This window comes from Euprymna scolopes, chromosome 35 (genome assembly GCF_053919585.1).
Source record: "Euprymna scolopes isolate OS-2025 chromosome 35, ASM5391958v1, whole genome shotgun sequence".
In the NCBI taxonomy this organism is placed as follows: domain Eukaryota; kingdom Metazoa; phylum Mollusca; class Cephalopoda; order Sepiida; family Sepiolidae; genus Euprymna; species Euprymna scolopes.
The window spans coordinates 86229459-86235500 of NC_136516.1; positions in this window are offsets into that span (position 1 = coordinate 86229459).

Genomic DNA, 6042 nt, shown 5'->3' on the forward strand with positions numbered 1-6042 from the left:
TTGTGTGTGTGTAAATGTTTATTGAGTTCTGCAGTGATTTTAGGAGTCGTGGTCTTGCAATCTTGTCTAACAATTCGCTTAAAAGAGTCCTACGGGCTCTTTCAGATATCTTCATCTTTCGGCCAGACTTGTGCTTTTCTGAGGACGTTTTTCCTTCTCTTTTAATAGCATTCCTTACTTTTGAGACAGTGCTTCTTGAAACGCTAAACATTCGTGCAGTTTCTGTTCCACTAGCACCTGCTATACGACCTCCAACAATTAAGCCTCTTTGGAAGTCCGTAAGGTTGGCCATTTTTATAGGAAAAGCTTCTGATATCTTTAAATATCTGTAAAAGAAATTTATTTGAATTAAGCATATCATATGACATAAATAATAAACAAAAAAGCGTAAAAATATGTCAAGATTTGATTTTTTTTAAAACGCTTTCAAAGATTGATCCCAAAAATGTTAGGTGGTTCTCTTATTTTGTCTATATATATATATATATATATATCTATGATCCACATCGACCAAGATAGAGATGGGGAGCTATATATTTTTATTCACTTATATTTCTTTTTTATGTATACCAATCTTTACTTAAGAAGCTCAATGTAATTACAGAGCATATAATGAATAAATGTCAAAAGTCTATATTCCAAAGTTCATGATGTTGACCATCTTACAATTTATTCCTTTAATTCAGTTGACATTTACAATTCTTTACAGTATCTGTTTGGTGGCACAAAATCATTCACGGAATTATTATATCAATCAATGAATCTATTTTGCCCTTAACTCATCAGATGAAATAGCAACTATCAATTCACCAAAAGGAAATAAAATGTGTTTGAGCACGATTATTTATATATATGTGTGTGTGTGTGTGTGTGTGTGTGTGTGTGTGTGTGTGTGTGTGTGTGTGTGTGTGTGCGTGCGCGTGTGTGTGTGTGTGCGTGTGCGTGTATTATGTATACGGTATAATCATAGTAATATCCTTCATCTTATCTACATCTATTATTATATATCGATATTAGTGATGGGACAATTCCAATATTTTCCCCCCGAATCCGATCCGATACAATTACCGATTCCATACTAAATTCCTGATTCCGATAGAATTACCGATTCTTTATAAATATTTAAATATTTAACTATAGAGTTGTTATTTTGCTCGATTTCTGTAAAAAAAAAAAAAAATAAATAACAAAAAAAAAAAAACACACACACACATGCACACATGTTAAATGTACAGATATTTTCCTGAATGTAAAATTACTCTATCGAGGATGATCTATAGATTATAGCCTTACTGCTATCTTTAAAATCAATAAATATTTATTATTTTATCATTATTAACAGCAATGGAAGATTGTTCTTTAAAACAAAATTAAAAAAAAAAGAATCGTTTTGGCATCGGAAAATAGACACCAATTTTTTCGATTCCGATACTCCAAAATTTGTTGATTTTTCCGATTCCCAATTCCAATTCCGATCAATCGTCCCAACACTAATCGATATACTTATATCCTATGCATTACAGGATGTTGATCCGACTCCTGTATCACTCACAGCATCACTGACAAACGCAGACGACGCACGACGGTCCACATCGACCAAGATAGAGATGGGCAGCCAGTAACAGGACGAGCGACGAAAACAGCATATCTGTAGACTGGAGCTAGGTTTGCCGTTTGCTTTGATGGTTTGGTGGTCTGTAACCACGTCTTTAGCTGGTCTTCCGAGTACCTTCTGCAACCTTGAAATGGTTCTAGAGGCCTTACTTTGTGGATAAACACTTTTGGGTTGTGTCTCACAGCTTGGCCAAACGATTGAAGTTTCCTCTTTAAAAGAGATTAGTTGGGGTGGAGGTGATCCTGTACCGCGTCTCTATTTGGGTATCAGAGACACTTGCACCGAGCAGATGTAAGATTAGAAATCGACGCTTGCCCTCTTTCTAGCTTTAGCTTAAAGCTAGTCAAAGATGTTTCCACTTACCTCGCCACTCTAGGATAAGGATTAATGAGTGGAAGGTGGTCGGTGAAACAATACCGTAATGATCAGGAGTGGTGAAAATTGGGTAGAATCTGATTATTTAAAAAGGGGAGCTCAGCAAGAATGTGTTTACATTGGACTTAAATACGATCATTTTGTAACCAGCTGGAACTCTTATCCTCGAGTTTAATTAAAATATATATTGGTAGATGCCAATAGGTCGGTCGGTCGATTAATAGGTCAGTGATTAGATCGATCCGTAAGTCTGTCAAATATCGATGGGTAGGTCTATCAATTGGTCTGTTTGTGCGGTAGATTAGACATTAGATCAATTAGTAGGTCGTTAGCTTAATCATTAAGTCTATTGGTCGGTAAGTCGATTGTTAGTTTGATAATTACATCTGTCCATAAGTCTGTAAGTTGTCAGTCGGTAGATCTGTTGGTAAGTCAGTTGTTCGGTAAGTCAGTCGGTAGTTCGGTAGGTTTTGTTATATATGAAGGACCTTATGTCATAAGCGATTAAGTCCGCTAGTATAAAGTTTGACATATGCACATTGAGTGCATGTCAGGATGACCCGAATCTTACAAAACAGCATTATTTCTAGGGTTGGATCAAAGCTCGGTTACATGTAAAATTAAAACAAAACAAGAAGTCAGTTCAGTTAGACAAAATGGAGATCTGCGTCGAGATGATGAATGACGTCATGGTTTTTGCTCTTTTTCTCCTCTCTCTCTCTCTCTCTCTCTCTCTCTCTCTCGTTCTTACTCTTTTTCTCTCTCTGTCTCTCTCCTGTGTTTGTCAGTTCTCTTTCCAAATAAAACCTTTAATTCTCAGCGAACGTCTCCTTATATTATTTTCTGCATGAAGAAAAGTTTTATTCGTCTAGATAAACTGATGAGATGATCAACAGCCACCCATGGAATACAGCGACAACTGAATGTAGACTCAATGTGACAGTGAAAAGAAGAATCGAAACGATAACAGAAGCACGTATCTATGTAACAGAGCGCGGATGCATGTATATAAATGCTGAGCTGTGTACAAAATAACATCACAGTAGGGAAAATGAAAAAGACTATAAAAACGTGTGCACAGACAAAGGAAAATAACCGAGAACACGTTCGAGAACACGTTTAAACATTAGCACGGTTACATTTTATTTGGAACAGTATCGGGAAATGAATGTTGTTGTTAAAAATTAAAAAAATAAGTTTTATTAATAGGTACGTTAGTCTGTCTGTCTATCGGTCAATTGGTAGGTTTCAAAAAGGAACCGAATCATATTATAACGTTTGGTTGAAATCGTGTCACTACTTGTTGGGTCTATAACGAACTGACAAACAAACATGTTTAACTTTAACCATGATTTTACCACTTGAGGTTATTATTTGGCTGAATTTGATGCTGGTCAAACAGATGTTCGAGAGAAAGTGCTTTTAGAGTGTATGTGTGTTTAAGTTCCTGGAAGAACATTATTTCTGCTTGTTTTTTTAAGCTGATCTGAGATGGAACACGTACATCAAATCTGTTGCCAAGGCTGCTTGGAAAATATAGAGATCGTTCTACCTCTCCAATTGGCCCTGTCGGTGGGGCATTAGAATACGCCGACTGCCCCCCCCCCCTGCAGAGGGTAAAAGTCCCTCAATGGGGGTCCTGGATATGACCTTAAACTATATCCAGTGGTAAGACCCCAGTTTGTGGGCTTTGGGGAGTGTGGAGCCACCCTTTAATTACCATTGCTCCCAGGTCCACTCTGACCCGGAGTGGTAGTACCTGTTAGGGTCCCAACTATGGGTTAAATAGAAACCGACGTGAAAAAAAGAAATATATTCTATTAAAAAAAATTTTCTTCAAAATCTTTGGATTCGGCATTAAATAACCCGAAAAGGGTTGATATGTTGTAAAACAAAAACAATCAACCAACCTCTCCAATTGATATCTCACTACTAATGCAATTCTCTATATGTTTAAGAGCCAAGGATGGAGTACTGTTGCCACATCTGGGCAGAAGTTGCTAGGAGTAGTTTATCCTGCCTTGACAAAGTTCAAAATAGACTTTGTAGCCTAGTGGGGGATGCACTTGTCTTTTCCTTGCGACCTCTTTCCTACAGAGACGTTATGAGCCTGCTTTTGCTTTATCGTAATTTTCATGGCAAGTTCTCGTCTGAGCTCTAATCTATGGTCCCTACTGGCCTGACCTTCACGAAAAACACTCGTCTAACTGAAAACACTATCAATAATTTCCCCCACTCTTTATCTGTGCCTAAACCTAAACATAGATTCTACGAACAAAACTTCTTTCTTGGAACTGCACGCCTTTAGAACTCTGTTTCGTTTTCCTGCTTTCCAACTGACTACAGTATGGTCGTCTTCAAGTCCAACGTAAACAAGTTATTAATGATCCATCCCTCTAAGTAATCCAATTTACCACATTTTCACTACTGACGATTGCTACGATATTTTCCCATTGACTACTGTGCACTCTTTAACCCTTATCCTCGAGTGGCATCCGAGCCTTGATAAGTGGTGACTCCTATGTAGAAAATAAATAAAAATAAAAACTAAGCTAACACTCGGAAGAGGCTGTTTTTTTTTTTTTTAGTCGAGATTTCTTTCTCTTAATTGTGTGACGAACCTTTAAAATACATTTTTATGGACATCGATCCAGACAAGGCATAAAGCCACTTGATGCAAATAGCTAAAGAGATGAAAAATGTGTTAGCCAACAATTAGTCTTATCTGGATAGATTTCAACACATAAAACAGTAATTCTTTTCGCTTTGTCAGAAATATCACTCATGAGACATGGGGGGGTGCTAAAGGACAAAATAAGGGAAGTGAGAATTACGAAACCGACGCAAGTAAACACAGGGTCCATAATTTACTCTCCATCTATTTAAAGTTTTAGGTGCTCACATACACTATACGTGACCCACGTCAAAAGTCATACGAGCTAACTTAAATCGCTACTTACCGGGGGGGGGGTAGAAAGGTACCTTACTATGCAACATCCCGACCCGTCGGGGATCAGAGTGTAAACGTTGTCCTCATCAATTTTTACGCTTACAGTGACTTAATTTATAGAGAACTTGTGAAAAACTTTTCCCGAATATTATGAAACCTAATTTTTACGCAGCATATTTTGACTACAGTGAGAGGTTCATCACATCGTTGCTAACGTCCCACCTTTTCATGCAAAAACTAGTCGTTTGTCGCCTGAAAAATTAAAGCAGTGTCCAGCCAAATGACACAACTCGGCATAATTCGTCCATCGTTCATTAATTGCGCATTTGGTTTCAAAATGTGAGGCTGGACTGCGCGCATTTGGTCATTACCATACGCTTAACACTATCAACATATTTGATGGATACATAATTCCGGACATGCACGCTTTTATTGCCATTATCCAATGTATACTGATTTTTTTTTTTTACAATCAGGGCGTACAGCCAATCACTTATCGAACCGGCAGATTTTCATAAAACTGTCATAATCACTCCGTTTGGTATAAGCGAATTTTATGCCTTCAGTCTAGTTTTCAAAATACTGGTCAAATTTTCAGGAGCTTGTGCAGTTTACAAACCCATGCTATTGCTTATAGATAGGATTTTCAAGTGAAATTCAATTTTTACTGCTTTTTGTTTTGTTTATTAAATTCTTAGGTCAGAGTACAGAATAGTTAAAATTCCCATTCACTGTGTTAAGAATGACTTCCTAAATAATAACGTTATTATTTCAGCACTTTCCTTCAACAACACAAGTATTGTTACATGACAAGGACTGTCCCCTTCTCATGTACGTAAGAAGGCAGACTAGTAAGTGAAAATTATATTAGGAAAAGGCTGGAATTGAACCCTGTAGGCAAGTATTAAAAGATAATGGATAATTGAAATCCTAGGAATGTGTTTTTTCTTTTAGAAATAACTAAATATTATTTATGTCACCGATAAAGTGATTGTCTATTCTTTTAGAAATAACTGGATATTAAATATGTCAGTTAAAAGAATGGACAACGCGAGTTTATAAATTAAAAATAGCTTAATGATACAATTTAATGTACGAATTT